General features: G+C 41.6%; 1 pseudogene across 1 annotated transcript; it reads right to left on the bottom strand.

Moving 5' to 3' along the window:
• Positions 1 to 20178: 20178 nt before the first annotated feature.
• Positions 20179 to 20989, bottom strand: LOC308423625 (zinc finger CCHC domain-containing protein 9-like; annotated as a pseudogene). The gene has a single exon. The product of its transcript is annotated as a zinc finger CCHC domain-containing protein 9-like (transcript).
• Positions 20990 to 21207: the final 218 nt, after the last annotated feature.

Below are 21207 nucleotides of genomic sequence, written 5' to 3' on the forward strand. Positions count from 1 at the left end.
TCTTTGCAAACAGAAGCTCCTTAAGGAGTTTTGCTCATGCGAACATTTTATACCATAGGCCAAATTTACTTATTGTATATAGTGTATAGTTTAGGCTATATATTTCTCTTGAATGAGTTTTAGTAGTTTAATATTTTAAGAATCTCTTCAATGCTAAGTTTTCTGTTCCACCTAAATTACAAATTTATTAGCATCGACTTCATAATATTTATACTCTTTGTGGTAGCTGTAAGAACTGTAGCGATGTCCTATAGTAAAACATACTTAAAGTTCATTAAGGGACTTCTTCCTTCAGTTACACCATTTGTGTTCCCTGAAGAAAGACACACACAGCCTTTACATTTTAACATATGCATTAGGCAGCGCAATAGCTGGGCAGTTACCGACCCTCTACACTTAGAATCTATCTTGCTATTCATAACCCTATCGCCCCTTGCTGTTTCATCTGGCTGCTCTTGGCTCCAGTTGGGCAGCCCTCACAGCCATGTTGTCTTGGACCTTAGCCCATCACAGCTCTCCTCCTCCCCCCTCCCTCTCCTCATGGTACTCTCTCCTCCTCCCCCTCCCTCTCCTCATGGTCCTCTCTCCTCCTCTCCCCTCCCTTTCCTCATGGTACTCTCTCTCAAAGCCTTCGAAACCTCAACCCCACCTATGTCTCTTCTGCCCAGCTATTGGCTGTCAACATTTTTAATCACCAATCGGAATTAAGTTGGGGGCAGAGTCCCAGGGGTTATATGTAGACTCCAGGTCTTGGAGGCCTGCCCTCAGCATTACAATAGACGGCAAAAGACAAAGCCTCAACAATGTTCTATTTTCTATAATGATGATGGTAACTTGTGTTTTCTCCCCTTTATTTCTCACCTGTCTGTTAGATATTTGCCAGTTTGGTTTATATTTACTTTTGCTTTCTGTTTTTAATTTTTTTAATTTCTGTATATACACATACAAATAGAGCTGTGTTGTGGTTTAACATCTGATCTGACCTGGTGCTTGCTCTAGGTGCATACCAAAAGAATATAAGTTCTGCTACCACACAGGGCAATATTTTATGATGGCCAATCAAATTAACTTTAGTAGTAACTGCTGTTCAAATATTCTGTAAGTACATTTTCTGTTCATCAGTTACTGAAGAGAAGGTTGAACCGTCCTGCTGTCCTGTGGATTTGTCCATTTTTTTCTTTAGTTTCATCAATCTGATTATATATATATGTATATATGTATATATATATATATATATATATATATATATATATATATACCTATGTGTATATATATATATATATATATATATATATATATATATATACTCTATTTCCAGTATATAAATGTAAAACTGTTATATCCTCTTGGTACATTGACTCTCATATTATTATAAAATGCCTCTCAAGTGATATTCCATGCCCTAAAATCTACCTTGTCTGATCAAGAAAGTCTTTCTTTCTTTTGATATTTTTATGTGCATAATTTTTCAGCTTTTTTACTTTTAACTTCACTATATACTTAATATAAGTTTTTTTTTTTTTTTTTGTAGACAGCACATATTTTCTCTACTGTTTCAATCTAGTCTGAGACTCTACATTCTGACTGAAGTGTTTTAAACAGGTATTAATATACTCCATGTAATTGTCTGTCTGATGAGATGTAAACCTCTCGCTGGCTCGTTTTGTTCTTTGTTGCTATTGTCTTCTGTCTACTTTTGGATTTGTTTCTGTGCTTCCCCTTTATCTCTACTTCTTGCTTCTTACTTTCACCTTTCTGTGCTATTGCTGTTCTTCATTGCTTTCAACATCTTTTTGGCTGGTCTCAGAATCTCTGTTACTTCTTTGTTTCTGTTGATTGATTTCCCATCTATCTTATAGAACACATTTCTTACAGAACACAAGGTTCCTTTGAGACCTTATTTGTTCAAATTGAATATGTTAAGGGAATATTACATAGTTCCGTGCTATATTCTTTTGTTAAAAAAAAAAAACAAATCACATAATCACAGAATTTTTTTTTCTTTTTACTTTTGCCAGGTGTGCTGATGATTTTCTGGACAACCAGAGCTATATAGTAAAAATTTTACACAAACAAGCACAAAGTATTTAATTATGTATCTTGTGGGATTTGTGGAAATGAATGTAGTTGTTCTTGCTCTTGGAGACCTGGTCTTACAGATGGAGGTACAGGTAGTTGTGGGGAACTAAATTTAGGTTCTCTAAAAGAACAGTATATGCTCTTGACTGCTGAGCCATCTTTCTTAGTGCCTAGATTTTGTTGTGCTTTTAAAAATGTCACGCGAATTTTATTCTGGTGCATGGTTTACTTGAATCGGTGGGGTTTTGTTGTTGTTTGTGGGTTTGTTGGTGTTTACAGTGCTAGAGACCGAACCAGAACCATTCTTCTGTCAAGCAGGCTCTCTACCACTTAGCTGGGCCCTCCATTCCTGTAGTAGCCATTTTTGATTTACTTTTAAGGTATGTTAGGAATGATCAGAATCAACCTTTAGTGGATCTCTAGCTTAATCTCAACTTTACATCCCACCCACCATCCTGTGCTATGGAATCTTTCTGCTTTGTGTGGTAGCACAGATATGCTGCCTCCTATGTGACCTTTTAAAATTAAAAAGAAATTTCTTGTTACATGTACAGTTCAAGACTCATTCAAAGTCTTGAGGAGACTTTCCTGTGAGGACCTGGAATTACGCCCGTGGCACCGGCGCTCTGCCTTTCCTGTGTCAGCCTTCTTGACTTCTCGGAATTCTGATCGCTTGCACTGACAGCCCCTGTGTGGATTCTCCTTTCCTGCGCGAGGTCTAAAGATCACCCACTCCTTTCTCTGTGTCGTCGCCTCCCTCAAGACCGTCAGTTTGGAGCCTGAAGGCAATTCATACTTCGTTTTTGGTTGCTTCTTGAGACAGGAAGATAGACCAAGTCTCTGCTAGTCCACAGTGAGCAAAATATCCTGTCTCATATGTTACTCTATCTTAAAAACAGCATTTTAGTGGGAATATAGCAAGCCCAAAGGAAACTTAAAACATTTTTTTTTGCGTGTCTGTGTGTGCATGCGTGGGGGTGGCGCTGCGGCTCATTCCATTCCTCAGGATCTGACCGGCTCTTCTTCCTTTTCAGTTTGGTTGTCTTTTGTTTTTGTTTGCTTGCTTAATTACTCGCTGGCCTGGAGTCTGCCAAATATGCTGGGACTGACTGGCTGTTGAGCCGCAGAAATTTACCTGTCTCTGCCTCCGTACCCTAGGGCTGGGATCACAATAGCCTAGACAATGTTTCTTCATTGGATTCTGGGTATTTAACCCAGTTAAGGAAAGCATTTTCCTGATTGAGTTACCTACTTAGCTCTGAAAGTTAATTTAAGTAATATTTTTTCCCTTTAGATAATAGTTGATTTTTGTTTGTTTTGTTTTTAAATCTTTCTCTCCTTCTAAACAGAGCCTTCACTGTAAGTCGTTTGCCTTCTAGAACTTCAGGACATTTTGACCCTGGTTATATTGGCAAGCTGACTGCAAATAAGAAAGCTGGGTTAGGTTTATTTGCACACTGGCCTCTTCATGGGACATGTGCCATTTGCCTTGATAGGCAACCACAACACAGTGTAGGCAGACTAGGGACCTTCAGAGATGGCCAGGTTCTTCGGTTTGAGCAGACATTTGGCTAGTTACTGCGTAGTTCTTGGAAGAAGAAGGGTGAGCAGGCTTCATTGGGCCTTTCTAAGGATTCTCTTTGAGGACCCATCTGTTGAAATCCTTGAGTGACAAGCAACACTGTTAGTATCAAAGAAGCCCAGGAAATGAACTCCTAGGCAGACATCAAACAGCGCCTGAAGGCAAAGGGAAGTGCTTATGTTCCTGTGAGCAGGACAAGTCAAAGCATCAAGATGCAAGCATCTGATGAAAATCTCATGTTTTCTATTAAAAAGCCATGAGGAGACAGACTCACCAGTTTAACCCTGTATGCTGCATATTTTGAAATGATGTGCGTTTCATATTCGGTGGACCACTGCACCACGATTCTCTGCTTATTTCCCTGCCACTACACAATTAATTAATTTTGAGAGTGAAAGCTGGGGTCTTACTTATACTGCATAGGCTGATTTTTGTCTCTTGAGTATTTGTCACCAAACTCAGCCTTGGCATAATTTTAAAACATTACTTTATGTGTGTGTGTCTGAATGCGTGTATATACATCATGGGCTTAGATCCAGGGCCAGTAAAGACCAGAAGAGGGCGTCAGTGGCCCTGGGACTGGAGTTGAGGTTTTGTTTTCGTTTTTATTGTCTGCTTCTATTCCTGCAACACTAGAACAATAGAGTTAGAGCTTACAGCTCGAATGGGGGGGGAGTTCTGAAGGAGACATGTGTGCCCCTCCCTTAACCGTCAAACAATAGATCCATGGAGTTGCGGTTCTTCCGGGAATCTCATGCTAGGGGAAAGAAAAGGTGAAAGCTTTGGGTCCAGCTGAAAGAGAGAAACGTGTCTCCCAGGAAGACAGTGCCCATGGTTCTGACAGTTGATCACACCGCCTTTTCCGACCAACTGGAGCAGGGACAAGGATGGGTGGATAGTGGGCGGGGCTGCTGTCTGACTGGGACACAGTTATGCAAACTTTGTGCCCTCTATTTAAATCCAACTTCTTCTTAGTGTCCCAAAGTTGTACTTGGGGGGAGGGGTGGTTGTTATCAGTGTTCCTCTTCCCAGTTGGCCACAATGATTTTTGGCCACAAAATCCTTTGTCTGCGTTTTGGCTATTATATGTCTCCTTAATTCTTCTTGAAGATGGGTGGTGGAGCCTAGCTTGTTAGGACTGCCAAGACCCAAACTCTGACCCCAACTAACATTGTTTCATTCTTTTACAGTGTGGTTTGAAGTTCCCCTACACAGTGTTGGAGACAGAAGAAGCACTAGGCTGCTAGCAGCTTATGAAGTTGAGTGAAGCTTGAGAGGATTGATTTCAGTTAATGACAGCTTTCTCTCCTTGAGCTTTTGTTTTCTCCCCATTTTATTGGATATTCTGTTTTTACATTTCAGATGTTATCCCCCTTCCTCCCAATCCCCTCCTCCCTCCCCTTCCCCCTTCCTTCCATGAAGGTGCTTCCTCTCCCAACCACCGCCTCCCACCTCAGTGCCTTGGTGTTCCCTACACTGGGAAAATGAGCCTTCACTGGACCAAAGTTCTCTCCTTCCACTGAAGCCAGACAATGCTATCCTCTGCTGCATATGCACCTGGGGCCATGGGACTCTCCATGTGTGCTCATTGGTTGGTGTTTTAGAGAGATGGTTCTGCAGTTAAGAGCACCGACTGCTTTTCTAGGGGTCCCGAGTTCAATTCTCAGCTACCACATGGTGGTTCACAAACATCTGTAATGGGATCCAGTGCCCTCTTCTGGTGTGTCTGAAGAGAGTGACTGTGTGCTCACATAATAAATGAATAAACAAACAAACAAACAAATAAATCCTCCAGCTGTTTTATGCCCTGCTTGCCTCTCTGTCTCTCTTTAGTTGCACACACAGGGTGGCTGACAGGAGGAAGAGGGTTGGGGGATGGGTGAATAGCTCTTACAGGCCTCAGGCGGGGAACAGACAAACTTATTTCTGCTGGCTTTGACAATGTGTGTGTGGGAGAGGAGAGCTGGACTCATTGCTTTCAATTTACTAATGGAGAACAGACTTGGAGGGGTTAAGTAATTAGCCCTGGGTGACTTGGGAAGAGTGGGGGAGGGGCTCAGCTAATCCCATTTCTCTTACCTCTGTGCTTCCTGTGTGGTCCAATATCTCAAGAGTGAGACATCTGTAGTTTTGTCTTTCTAAAGACACACTTTTCACGAAATGGATAAAGCAATTCAAGATATTTGGTCAAATCTAAGAAGAAGGAGAAAGGAGGTTGATCCTTAAAACAGCACGGGTTACCAGAGGATCCCTCACTCTTCATGCGTAGTAGCTCGTCCTCTGTAGGAGATCTTACAAGCCATGTACCCCAGGAAAAAAGAACAATTAATGCCTGCCCAACAATTTGCTGTCAGAAGTCTTCCCCCTCTTACCCTCTTACAACATAACACAACACACACAACACACACACATATCTTTTAATACTTATTTTTAAAAATAATATGTATGTAGGACTACACACATGAGTGCAGTGCCTGAAGGTACCAGGAGGGGACACTGGATCCCCTAGAGCCAAGAAGGCAGCCGTAAGCTGTCTGATATGGTGGGTGCCAGAAACCGAACTCCAGTATCTGAGAGAACAGTTTGTGTTCTTAACCACTGAGCCATCTCTGCAGCCGTTTCACTTGCTCACTTACAGCTAGGTCTCATGTAGCCGAGTCCGACCTTGAACTCCCTCCATAGCCAAGGATGGTGAACTTCTCTTCTTCCTGTCTCTGCTGCCGGAGTGCTAGGACCACGGGCCTTGCCCACCACATCTGCTTTATTTGGTGCTTGGGATAGGACCCAGGGCTCTGTGTGCCAGGTGAGGCCTCTGTCTTCAGGCAGTCTTGGTATTTAAAAGCTGTCACTTTAAAACTCATCTGCACTGTCTGTAAAAGATGCTGCTCTGCTTGTTCTGGGTAGAGCTGCCCTGTTTGCTGACAACAGAAAAACTCTGTTGGTCATAGAAGTCATGATATGAGATAAATCCAAAAGAAGACTCTTTGATTCAGACTCGGCATGTAGCTGTTCCCTTTCTATAGTTAGCCAAAGTGTATTCTGAGTTCTTCAAGGGTTGAATTATAAGCCCCGGGGAATAGTAGCATTTGAGAAATTGTGTTGCTTTCTTTAGACTACAAGTCTCATTTCTCATTTGTAAGCCTCCTGTAAGACAAAGGCCTTTTATTGCAAAGCCAGCTCCAAACTAGCAAATGAAAATTAAATATAGTTAACAATATAAAAGATTATACAATTAGCTTAATACCCATGGATGCAGATCTCAGTTCAGATTGGAGGGTTTGGCTTGAGCCGAGGTGGAAGCTATGGTCTTGTTGGTTTGAAAACTCACCCTGATTTTACCAGGGGTAGCTATCCTTTTCCCCAATGGTTTATTTTGAATATTTTAAAATTGTGCACGCATGCATGTGAGGAAAGATGCTCTCTGAGGCTGGCAGAGGGTGTCTGATCTCCCTGGACCTCTGGCTTCAAACAACTCTCTTATTGTATAAAAGACTAGGGGGATTATGCTCTAGAGCTGAGCTGTCCAGATCTAAATCACTCACTAAGCTGTCTTGCCGCTATGAGCTTCTGAATGTGACTCATCCGGGTTTGTGGCAGAGCTGTAGGTCTTTCTGTGTGTTTGTTTCTTTAGCTTATGCAGAAGAGCATGTCTGTAATCCCAGGATGTGGGAGGTAAAGGTAAGTTTCAGGTAAGTCTGGGCCTCATAGTGAGACCCTACTTAGAGAGAGAGAGAGAGAGAGAGAGAGAGAGAGAGAGAGAGAGAGAGAAGGAAGGAAAGAAAGAAGAGAGAGATGGGGAGGGAAGGAGGGAGGGAGTGACAGAGGGGAGGAGAGGGGAAGGGAGGGGAAGAGAAAAAAAGATCAGCAATTAAAGAAACAGGACTTGCATCAGGCTGTGGAGTTAAAGGACTAAGACAATAAGGGTGTGAACTGCATTCTTTAAGTCTGGCTTCAGGATGGGGTGTTAGTGGTGTGGTAAACACCTCATTTCTGTGATTAGTTTGGTATATTTCTGGGTCTTTATCCTTTGAACTAATATTGTTTAATAGAATATAATATGGGGTACAGATATTTAAATTTTTTCTGTAATCATAAGTTGGCTAAAAGAAAAAGATAAAAAGAAACACTTAATGACACTTTATTCCACTGTATGTAAAGTAACATTTAAAACTATAATCAGTGTAAAAGTACCTATGGCATTTCTGTACGAAATCTTTGAAATCTGGGACCTGCTTTTGGCTATCAGCACATTGCAAGTGTCACCAATCAGTTTTCAAATGTTTCAAGTATCTTGCAGCTCACACCACAGACAGAATAGACTAGACTAGAATAAAGTGAGACTAGCTTACAATTATGTTCATGATTATTACAGGTTATATTAGAACATAGATATGGATTTCTAATAATGTCATAAACCGAGATGCATGTGTCTAGGCATCTGACAGGAAGTAAGAGAGAAAAGTTCTGCTCATGCATTGACCTCCAACCCTCCAGGAGCTGGGCTAGCTGCTTTTTATTATGTTTGCTATTCCATTAAAGGCTCAAAGATACTAACAGAAATGCTAACACAAAAGGGGGGGTCTCACAGGGTCCCACCCCAGTCAAAGAACTACAGACAACTAATCAGAGAGGGAGAACTAGTCCCTCTCATGGAGGAGTATTCAGTCAGTACAGGTGGGCATCTTTGAAACTGTGCTCACACAAGAAACACTGAAGGAATTCAGCAGGTGGTTTATATGTTTGTGCGTGTGTGAGTGACAGAGAGACAGAGACAGAGAACAGAGACAGAGAGATCGAGAGACAGACAGAGAAAGAGAGAGACAGGCAGACAGAGATAGGGAGACAGAGAAAGAGAAAGAGACAGACAGAGAGAGAGAGAGAGAGAGAGGGAGAGAGAGAGAAGTTGTTGCTGTCCTTTCACTATGATGAAACACCATTATCAAACTACGATCCACAGGCAGAGGCAGAAAGAATGAGACCAGGCCTTGTGTGAGCCATTGAGATCTCAAAGCCCATCCTCAGTGACACACCTCCTTCATCAAGCCACACCTCCTAATTCTTCTTGAACAGTGTACCAACACACACACACACACACACACACACACACACACACACACACACACACACGTATATATATATATATATATATATATGGAGATCATTTTCATTGAACATACACACACAAGCACACACCAATAATCATCAAAAGAGAAGGTCATTAATTTGAGAGGGAGCAAGATGAAGAGAGAGCATAAAGGTAAAAGGGGGAAGAGAAAATTGATACAATATATTTAATTAAAGAAAACTTCTCTGAGGCTTATTGGTGGTGCTGGGGTTAACAGAGGCTGAGCCCCAGTGGGGCAGGAAACCCAGTCAGAGAAGGACAGTAATCAACCCATAGCAGGACTGGGTCCCAGGCACGCTCCAGCTCACTGGGATGCTTCAACATCCTCAGCTCCTCTTTTACCCTGGACCCAAGTGGGCTAAACCATGGGTTTGAGCAGAAATCTCCATTACCAAGTGAAGAAACTATGTATACCATTTCCCTTTATAATTTTTATCTTATTAGTTTCACGATCCTTGATGTACCTAAGGCAAGATGTAAAGAAGTACAAAGATGCTCACTTAACAAGTAAATCTACAGATACACAGGCCAAATGTACACGCCATCTGTGGGCAGGAAACACTGTGTACAGTAGCTCATCTGAAGCTTCACCGTCAGATAGCCCCGGGAACGTGGAAGCTCGGTTGTCTCGCCCTTTCTCTTTAGTCAGTTTGCTTTCTTGCTGGACACATTGAAAGTTTCTCAGTTGCTGACTCTCTTGACTGTAGCATGAGACAGAAAACAGGAAACATAGATCTGGAATCTGGCTCTGGCTTGTTTACCAGAGTTCTGGCTTTCTTTTCCAAATAGTTTGGTTTCTTGCATACTCATTAGGGTTATTTTCCTATTTGGAAAACCCAGGCAAGGGTTTGTGGAGGAGAGTGACGAGGTGGGTGGCTCTGTGGAGGAACCGTGGTGGATGAGGACTGCTGGCCTTTGAAGGAATGTGAGAAAACAGAGGTCCAAGGGAGGAAAGCAACAGACAGAGGAAACTTGGAATACCCCACAAGTGGATATTAGGTCGTTCAGCTACAGAGGTGGGGTCCACTAACTCATGAGCAAGCACACCACAATTACTTCAAGATCTTCAAAAGAGATGCATGCACTGGAGGCCAACAACCTCATTATTTAAGGTTTTTGTTTTGTTTTGTTTTGTTTTTTTACTAATTCAAGGAACAACTTCACCCACAATAACTTCTTTGATATTTCCTTAAGATTCAATGAGTGCAAAGATTTAAAGTTCCACATGTTTCATGGTAAGAAATACAATCCATTGTGTTTCTTGGTTCCAGGGTCTCTTTTGGTGTACCACATTGGTGAGCCATTCTAGAACCTATTCTAGAAGTTTTCCATCGTGAACGACTAAAGCAGCATCAAGGGCAGTGCGCTTTCTGAAAGTACGTGTTGAACGGCAGATAGAAGAGAGCCTTGCTGTAACCCGACATCAGTGTGTTTGGATGTATCTGTAAATCTTAACTGAACACTGAATTCACGTCTGATGGTATATAAAGGTCGGGTCTTTTGGAACTATTCGATGAAGTCATCAGGGAGGGAACACCATGACAAAGCTGCCGGCTTTCTTAGAAGAGCAAGGCAGACTTGAGTTGACAAGCTTTTGTTCCGCTTCGACAAATGATGTTTCCCACTATAGCATTGTGTGGCAAGAAAGATCCCATCAGAGGTCAACTGCATGTGGGTTTCCTGCCTATGGAATGAAGAGCTCTTTAAAACTCTTTACAAATGACCTCATATGATATTCAACTTCTGCAATGGAAAAAAAAAACCAAGATACACACATTTTGGGAACTATTTTGAATCCTGGAAATAGTGAGGAAGAACAGGGAAATATTACAGTGTTCTGAGAATAGACAAAAAGAGGAACCAGGGCACAGTCCTTGTTCTGGGCACGACACTTGTGTTCCTGTTGTCTCAAGTCTTGTAGGCCTCTCCAGTGGCTTTTAAAAGGAAAATCCGAGGTGAGAATAAATTCGCTTCAAACTAAACTCTACGGTGTTTAGTGTGGAAGAGGAGTTTTCTGTTCTTTACAGCGGTGATTGGTAGTCACATGTTGTGGGCTAGATTGATTGTCAAATTTGGGGAAGAGAAAGAATTTTCCTCTGGGGTATACTGGCAATTATTTTTCAGTTGTTTTTCCTCTGCCCTGGAGCATGAAGCCAATATCATTTTTAGGATCAGGTGAGTTTATCCAACATGATCAATTTCCTGTGATTGTCTGCAGTTGTCACTGGGGGGAGGGACAGCAACTCTCCTTGATCACTTAGACACTAAAAGCTGTCACCTGGAAATTGACCAGGACATAAAACTCTGGGCCCCCATGACAGCTACAGGAAGATCAAGAGACTAATAAGTAGTGGAGAGAGTGGGGGAGCACAAGGCTGGTTACCCTCATTCCTGCCCTTGCAGTACCCACTAATGAGGTACAGGGCTGGGTAACTGGTGTCAGGTCATAACACACCAGCCTCTCCAGGGCTCCGGCAGGGCCTGAAGAGTAATGTGACATGACAGACAGAAAAGAGTAATGAGTCACATTCCCCTGCTGCCAAGTGTAGCCTGATAGGAACCACAGGTGACAGAGAAGGCCTTTGTCACCACTGAGAGAAGCAACGGGCTTCCTGGCCACCTGTACAGGGTCTGTTACTTGACCATTTCTTTGCTGGGTACTTGGCATAATAGATGGAATAATCTCTCATTAGTTTGTAGTAGGGATGGGGTGGAGGTGTGTATGTGTGTTCATGTATGAAGAAATCTGAAAATATACTTGGGTGCTGTTGCTCAAGACAGCCATCCACTATTTTTTTTAAAACCTGTTTGGGAAGGATGAGGAGGTGTGGCCTTGTTAGAGGAAGTGTGTTATTGGGAGTGAGGTTTCAAAAGTCCATGCTATTGCCTCTCTATGTGTGTATCAGTCAGAGGACACTGTGGGACTCGGGAGGCCATGCTGTTCGGCTACCACATCTGTCTCTGGGGTCAAACTCAGGTCATCAGGCTTGAGAGCAAATAGTATAGAGTGAGCTATTTCACCAGCCTCTCAGATCTCTAGTTTCAAGAGCATTTTTTTTTGTCTACTGTCTCCAGTCTCCTTCTTTGTTTTTTGTCTTGTTTTATTGTTTTTTGTTTCTATCTTCTAAGTACTTCTGGTGCTTTTTATTTTTCTTCCCAATCTAATGTAAGTCAACAAACACACTTTAGAATTTCATATGAGCCTGCTGGGTTTTGTGCTCTTTCATAGTCACTTTTGCAGTCCCTCTTCTACAGAGGTGTGTGTGTGTGTGTGTGTGTGTGTGTGTGTGTGTGTGCATGTGTGTGGTAACTGGAAAAGGGCATCAGATCTCCTGGAGCTGGAGCTGGAACTATGAGCCAACTGATGTGGGTGCTGGCAACTAAACATGGGTTCTCTGCAAGAGCAGTGCATTCTTTTAACCCGAGTCATCTCAGTGGCTCAAGCTGGTCTTTTAAAATGCAAGGCAAGAGCTCCTTGGTCACCTGTTTACAATTCCTGAGATTCTACCAAACTTCTTGCCTGTGTCTGTAAGAGGGTAAATGTCCTTCATCTACAAAATGTGTGTTGGAAATTTTACAGTGTGATGACCATTAGATGACTTTGCAGGACAGATTGGAGCTAAAGCAATGATGGTGGTGGACAGGAGCCATGCCTTCACTGGGGCTACCTAAATCCCACCACTAGGACCCTGGAGATGAACTTGGTGGTAGGGGTGCAGTCACTGAGCATCTTTAGATGCTGTTGTTTCCAATGTGGCCAGGATGCATACATCTTCTTCCTCTGCCTTTCACTATTGCTTGGTTCTTGAGCTAACCTATTGAATGCTGTGGGTGAACTGCTTGTTAGATTTGCCAAAGATCTAAGTATCCTTTTAACAGTGCCATTGCATTCCTGCCAGGCACAACGGTTTTCCTTCTATTCTCTAAATACATCTAACACACACACACACACACACACACACACACACACACACACGCACACACATTTTATTTTTTACCATAGTGTAGGAGAGTTGGCTATAATGGAAGGCAAGAGAAAGGCTTGTGACTGTGTTGGGAGTTATTGGGTGGTTGAAGTTTCTAATAGTATCATGAAGTGGCTTTCTGAAAATGGAGGTCTTTAGAGTCTGGACATTTACAGCTTCTCTGGTAAACATGGGTGCCTCACAGTAGTGGGGAGGGAGAGAAAAAGAAGGAGGAGAGAAGAATGTCACTGCAGATTGTTCTTCTTTTTTTTAAATATATGTTTTTTTAATTCTTTAAATTTAGTTTTTAAATTAAAAATTAAATGTGCATCTTATAGGAGATGCATGTAACACCAGAACTAAGCAGGCTGAAGCAGGAGGATTGTGAATTCATATGGTGGGACCCTGTCTCAAAAACCAAGCAACAATAGCAAACTCATGATAAAACAAAATAATAAAATCATGCATTAAGTGGATAAATGTGATGTTTTGATGTATGTATGTAGTATAGACAACTTAAATCAAGAAAATTGATCTATTGATTATATCCCCCACATATTTTTGTGTTGGAACATTAAAAACTGATTTTTAGTAATTTGGAAGTATGGTGGTTTGAATGAAAAGATCCGCTAGACTCACAGGGAATGGGACTATTAGAAAGTGTGGCCTTGTTAGAGTAGGTGTTGCCTTGCTGGAGAAAGTGTGTTACTGGAGGTGTGCTTTTAGGTTTCAAAAGCTCAAGCTAGACAACGTCTCTCTTCCTGCTGCTTGCTGATCTGGCTCTAGAACCCTCTGCTGTATCTGCAGCACTGGATTTGCCTGTGTGCCACCATTCTTCCCTCCATGATGATAATGGACTAAACCTCTTAATAGAAGAGTTGCTTCGGTCATGATGTCTTCTCTACAGCAACAAAAATCTTAGCCAAGACTGAAGTATACAGGACAACATTACTATTGTTGTTACAGTTATCATCATCATCATCATGATCATGATCATGATCATCATCATTGTTATTGTTATTATTGTCATTTCACACAAGATCTTGCGATATATCTCACACCCACCTGGAACTCGCTATGTAGCCCAAGCTAGCTTCAAAATATGGGGATTGTTTTGTTTCATAAATTCTGGGATTACAGGGGTAAGATATTATGTTCATCAGTGATACACTGTTTTTATTGATGGTTTCCACTCTGTAAAATGGAGCTTCCAAACTTGCTCTGGAGAAAACTCGGCTGAGAGGTTTCACTACTGATAGCAGCGATGGAGGGGAGTGGGTAGTTGGCGGGGCCACGGGGTTGTAGGTAAGACAGCATGCGTCCACGCTGGTGGGTTAGACACAGTGCGATGAACAAAACCTCCCAGCAGGGGAGCAGAGTGAAGGAATCTGCAGTAAATATTAAGATGATGACTATCCCTTTATTGGCTCCCTGCTCTCACTTCGTGCATGGTGCTCTAGTGTGGAGCTGAGCACATACATTCAGTTCCCCCAACGCTTGGCACTACAGGAAGAACTCGGGCGTGGTTCACTCCACCTCCCCTGTTGTTTCTCTCCTGAGTGGATACAACTGCCCCAGAGTGTTCCATTTCTCCACTGCCTGGCACAAACATGACTCAATCTACAAACCCTCTACACAATAAACTTACTTCCCATGAACAAAGATACAAAGTGCCCTTCTATATGAGATAAAAGATACATAGAAACTCTTAGAAATAACAAAAACTTATCAAGCTAGAGATCCGCTGAGAGAAACATACATGTCTGCCTCCACCTTGTCTCTGCCTCCATTTCCACTCCTCAGCCTTTCCCCACCTATCTCTCTCCTGTCCAATCATGTATTGCCTTAACATAAATCTATACATCACTCTTTCTGTTTACTTAACAAAAAAATTTACCTTTAAATGTAATCTCTGTACAATTATTACCACTTGAAAATATTCAAAATGACTATGTCTTCTCAAAGTTAATTTTCTTGGGTAGGTCATAAAACTAAATTAGTCTTTAACTCTGTCAGAAATCTGAGAATGGCCAAATGTCTAAAAACACAGGAAGCTGAGAGAGGTTGTAGAGACAAATCTCCACTAGCAGTCCCCTGTTAGCAAGATGTGAGTGTAAGTCTTTGGCCTTCTGGCCCAGGATCACTGAAAGACCTTGAAATGCCCAAATCTTGAAGGGCTGATAATTTTGGCTTGGCAAAGATCATCAGTAGACTATTCTGCATAATGTGTCCCTTTCTGGACAGTATTAGTCTGTAGATGGAATCGGCAGTTTCTGCCCAGTGGCTGCCTAGCCATAAAGAATACCTCACCTAGAGGTAGAGATGCTCAACTTCTTCTTTAAATCCACCAAAGAGGAACTGTAAGGAGCAGATATGTCTCAACAAAAGATAATTAACATTATATGTCATAATTTATGAGTTTCTGACTTTTTTGAAAACTAACTATTAAAAGCATTTCTGAACTGTTAAGCCTTGAATACTCTTAGCTATTTTTAATTGAAATATTTCAAAAACACCCTTTAATTGACTTAGAACCATGAGTTTGCTATCTGGCCCTTAACTAGTATTGTTTAATCAACTAAAAACAGTGTATAAACCTTAACTCTGTGTCAAATAAATTCTATATCGCTGTAAAGATTATAACTTCAACTTTGTATCAAATAGAAAGATTGTCATCAATGTAAGATATGACTTTAGCTTAGTTATCAAATGCAGATTATAGCTGCACAAATCAATCTGACTAACTCCTCTCTGTTAAGTTATGATCATTTCTAAATTCTTCATAAAAACAACCTTACAATAACCACCTTCATTCCCCAAAGTCCAGGGAATTGGGTGATGACTCTTCATAGCTTCTTCAAGCTGAGTATATGGGCACTGAGAATTTAGAAGGGGGGAGGGGAATGAAGAAGCTAGACAGGCCTCAAGTAGGAAAGCCACCTGACGATTGTTGTAGTCTCTGACACACACACACACACATACACACACACACACACACACACACACACACACACACACATATATCTTAGTATATAAGAAACTCAACCGAGAACATTTTAGTATTTAAAAATATTTTGTTTGATCTTCCTGAATTTAGTTTTTCAGGTGATCTACCTGTAATCTCTTGTAACTAGAAAAACAAACTGACTTTACATTAATTCTTTATATATATTTACATATATATTTAAAACAAACCAGATTTTAATACATTTTCTAAACCATTCTGTAAAAGAGTCAAATAATTTCTAATGTCTCCTTCTCTGTGTTCATGGTTGCCTGCCTTTTCACGGCAGGACACCCACAGCCTGCCAGCAGAGGCTGCCTCTATGTTTCTATTGTTTAAGATATTTATAAAGGAGAAGGAAAGGAATTCAGGGACACTCTGCTTCTGATCATAATTAATTCTGTTGCTGAAGTTTATTCAAAAATATCTGAGTATCCCACCCATTCCTAGGAGACCTTGAGAGTACTCAGTGGTGCAGGCAGCTTTGCTCAGCACTTTGACTAGACTAAACATCTATACAGAAATCTGGAAATAGGAAGAGTCTTTTGGAAAGAAAGCAATTGCCTGCCTAGTTTGTGGCGGCTACATTCATTCTCTTTCAGCCATATGATCCCCAAAATGCATGGAAAATTTCATTATAGTCTGTATTGTTAATGTGTTCCAAAATGTATTTGAGCCCTAGTCCCTTTCATAGACCCAGTGTGAGAGAGCCTAGCTCCTCTGGCAAAGCTTGTACTCAGGAGCCTCAGACAAAGACCAGAGTATGTATTTGGTAACAGCTCTTGAGACTGGACAACTGGGACTGCTCAGTGTGGTGTTACACAGGGGAGTGATGTAACCTGGACCAGTTTCCTGTCCTTCTGGAGTTGAGCTGCTCATTATTATGACTGTTCCATTTTAACTATCTGCAGAAAAATTCTTCAGAGTCTGTGGAGATGGTTCAGTGGTGCTGTGTTTGACACACAAGCACAAGAAATGCGAGTTCTGATCCAACATAAAGCTGGATGCCACGGTGCAGGTATGCAATCCCAGTGCCCTTCCATTGGGATGAAGGGTCAGATAGCCTAGAAATGTCAGAAGCTACACTCATGAAATCTGTTCCTCTTACTCTTACAATCTTTTTGCCCCTCTTCTGAAATGATGCCCTGTATGTGAAAGTTGTGCTGTAGATGTCATTGTTGGAAGTGTCTACAGCTCTGCATTTTGCTGTGTTCTCAGCCTTCCCGTTCTAAGTCTAGTATAGATCCTCAGTCTGGTACTTGGGTCTCTGGGGCAGATTTCTCCGCTGATCTTTGACCAAGGTTTCCTTTAGCTCTACCCTATCAGCCCTGGGCTGATGTCTGAAAGTTGACAGCTGTCTACAGATTTTCTGACCACTACTGATGTCTTTCTTGGCTCCTGTGATGGGTGTCCTGACCCCTTGGCTTCACCTCAGTGTACCACGGGCGGCCATGGCCTGACACAGATAAGGCAGAAGAGATTCACGAACCTCATCTTCATGAACTTAGCATCTTTTCCTTCAGATGTGAATGTTGTCCAAATACAGTTGGATTTGCTTGTGGTCAAATAAAAAAAAGTTCAGACTATACAGCTCTAGCCCTTACAAGCTGACTTTTTTTTTTTTTCACATTTAGAAAACTCTCTATTTTTCAAAAATATTTAAAGACTCACTTAAACACTATACTTGAAACTGTATTATCAATATCACACTTTTCATATTTTCTCTTTATCCATATATTTCTTTTTTAAAATTGGATATTCTCTGTATTTACAATTCAGATGTTATCGCCTTCCCCCCATTACCATTCCCCTCCCCTACCATTGCCTTCATAAAGGTGCTACTTCTTCCAACCATTCTCTCCCACCTCAGCACCTTGGCATTCCCCTACACTGGGAAAAGGAGTCTTCAATGGACAAAAGGTCTCTCCTCTCACTGATGCCAGACAATGCCATCCTCTGCTACATATGCACCTGGAGCCATGGGTCTCTACATACGAACTCATTGGTTGGTGTTTTAGTCCCTGGGAGCTGTGGTGGGTTTGGTTAGTTGATAATTTTGTTCTTCCCATGGGTTGAAGACACTATCAGCTCCTTCAGTCCTTTCTCTAGCTCCTTCATTGGGGTCCCTGTGTTCAGTCTGATGGTTAGCTACAAACATCCTCTTGTGTATAACAATGGCTCTGGCAGAGCCTCTAAGGAGACATCCATATCAGATTCCTGCCAGTAAGCACTACTTGGCATCAGCAATAGTATATGGATTTACTGACTGCATATGGGGTGGATCCCCAGGTGAGGTTGTCTCTGGATAATTTTTTCTTCAATACCTGCTGCTCTATTTGTCCTTTTATATTTCCTCCCGTGAATGTTTTGTTTTACCTTCTAAGAAGGACTGAGGCATTCACCTTCTGGCCTTCTCTTTGAGCTTCATAATTTCTGTGAATTGTTTCTTAGGTATTCTGAGCTATTTTGTCTAGTATCTATTTATAAGGGAGTACATACCATGAGTTCTTTTGTGATGGGGTTACCTTACTCAGGATGATAGTTTCAAGTTCCATTCATTTGCCTAGGAATTTCATTAAGTCATTATTTTTAATGGCTGAGTAGTACTCCATTGTGTATATGTACCACAATTTCTGTATCCATTCCTCTGTTGAAGGACAACTGGATTATTTTTGGCTTCTGGCTATTATAAATAAGGCTGCTAGAACATGGTGTAGCATGTGTCCTAGTTAGATGTTGGAGCTTCTTTTGAGTATATGCCTAGGAGTGGTATAGCTGGGTCCTCAGGTAGTATTATGTCCAATAGTCTAAGGACCACCAGAATGATTTCCAGATTGGTTGTACCAGATTACAATCCCACCAACAGTGGAGGAGTATTTCTCTTTCTCCACATCTTCTCCAGCATCTGCTGTCACCTAAGTTTTTGATCTTAGCCATTCTAACTGGTGTGAGGTGGAATTTTAGGGTTGTTTTGATTTGCATTTACCTAATGACTAGGGATATTGAGTATTTCTTTAGGTGCTTCTCAGCCATTCAGTATTCCTAAGTTGAGAATAATTTTTTGCTTAGCTCTGAACCCCATTTTTAAATAAAATTATTTGATTCTCTGGAGTCTAACTTTTTGAGTTCTTTGTATATATTGAATACTAGTCATCTATCAGATGTAGGATTGCTAAAGATATTTTTTCCACTCTGTTGGTTGTTATTTGGACTTTTGACAGTGTCCTTAGCCTTACAGAAGCTTTGCAATTTCATGAGGTCCCATTTGTTGATTCTTGATCTTAGAGCATCAGCCATTGGTGTTCTGTTCAAGAAACTTTCCCCTTCCCCACTTTCTGTTCTATTTGTTTCAGTGTACCTGCTTTTATGAGGAGTTTTTTGATCCACTTGGACTTGAGCTTTGCACAAGGAGATAAGAAAGGATCAATTTACATTCTTCTGCATGCTGTCTGTCAATTGAACCAACACCATTTGTTGAAGAGGCTGTCCTTTTTCCATTGGATGATTTTAGCACCTTTGTCAAAGACCAAGTAACCATAGGTGTGTCGGTTCATTTCTAGGTCTTCAATTTTATTTCATTGATCTACCTGCCTGTCTCTGTACCAATACCATTCAGCTTTTTTTTCATGTTTTTATTTTTTATCTCAACTGATCTGTAATACAGCTTGAAGTCAGGGATGGTGATTCGCCCGGAAGTTTTTCTATTGTTGAAAATAGTTTTTGCTATTGATAATTTTTTATTATTCTAAATGAATTTTCAAATTGCTCTTTCTAACTCTATGAAGAATTAAGTTAGAATTTTTTTTCAGCAAAGACAAAAGCCTGATAAAATTTTATTCAGTACTCGAAATTACAGATTTTGTGACAACATACAAATAAATTTTTATTACAATAAATTGATACTCTGAATTAAGAGCACATAACAAAATATTTCTTTATTCACAAGCTGAAAGGCATATGGTTAGTTTAGGGGTCAATTTTGATTCATAATTTACATTTGTAGCGATGACTGCCACCATCGGGATCGAGGCACTTCGTTATTTCTAAGTTCCATCTGTTAAGATCTGCTCTTAGGCACGTTGCCTGTAATTTCAGTACTCTGGACACTGAAGCAGGGTTGTTAGTCTGAAGTCAACCTGGGCTACAAAGAATTTGTTTCAAATACAGACAGACACACAGGCATAGAGAGACATACATACAATACAGACAGACAGACAGAGACAGACAGACAGACAGACACAGATCTAAAGGGTATAATTAATCACTCTGTACTTTCTGATGGAGTGTAGGTGACCTGGCCCCCGTCAAGGTCAGAGTCATGTCTGGAATACCGGCTGCCTCCACACGTGCCCAGATTTAATCTCTAAAGGCCTGCTTTGGAAAGTAACCTTGAGATGGCACTTGACAACTGTACCGACTCTTATCAGAAGTTAACGACTCTGGGTATTTTCGTCTTAGGTCTCTGTGGCTTCGGCACATCCAGGTCTTCGTAGTCTGCACTCATCCCCTTGGCCCAGCGACCAACTGTGACGATTCGATCTGAGTTCTGATTTTCAGGGCAATCTTTCTTGAAATGTTCCACGGAGCCACAGAGTTTACAGCCGCCACCGTCAGCATAGACTCCTTTGGTATTATCGGGGCAGGATCTGGACAGGTCGCATTTCTCCACAGACAAAACATTTTGCAAAAGGAAATTCACCAAGTGCAGGGTCCACGTTAGCTCTGCACTTCGTCATCTCGTGCTCCGGGGACCCGCAGCGGTAACAAATGCCAGGGCCCATGTCCTGACTCTCTAGTACAGCTGGGCAGTCGGCAATTCCATGGCCAGGTTGTCGACAGTGGAAACATACCATTGCATTCTTCTTTGCCGCCTGTCTATTTAGCCGCCTTTCTTCCCGGAGACTGTCCTTCTTTAAGGCCACGGCAAGTTCTTCCCTTACTTCCCGGCTGTCGGCTGCTATCAGCTGTCCATTGTGAAGCCCCTGTGAGCTCTGCTTCAGGTATTCCATGAACCCGTTCACATCTTCATTCGGATACTCTTTTTTCTTCTTGTTCTTTTTGCGTTTTGCTTGAGGTGCATCGTTTCTAAGGGACCGCCCACTGATTTGACACTGCTTATGACTTGGAGGGTTTGGGGTTGCTCTCTCCGCAGATCCCTTCTTCATATCCTCCCACGATGTTGCAGACAAGGGTCTCTTACTATTTGAAGTACTGACTCTAGCCCACCCAGTCATGGTTGGATCAGAGGTAATTAATTAATCCCGTGTGAATCCTCCAGAGCAGCTGAGACAGCGAGCCAGCGGAGTTAGAATTTTGATGGAGATTGCATTGAATCTGTAGATTGCTTTAGACAAGATGGCCATTTTTACTATGTTGATACTTCCAATCCATGAGCATGAGAGATCTTTCCATCTTCTAAGATCTTCAATTTCATTTTTCAGAGACTTGAAGT

This window comes from Micromys minutus (assembly GCF_963924665.1).
Source record: "Micromys minutus genome assembly, chromosome: 8".
NCBI classification, from domain to species: domain Eukaryota; kingdom Metazoa; phylum Chordata; class Mammalia; order Rodentia; family Muridae; genus Micromys; species Micromys minutus.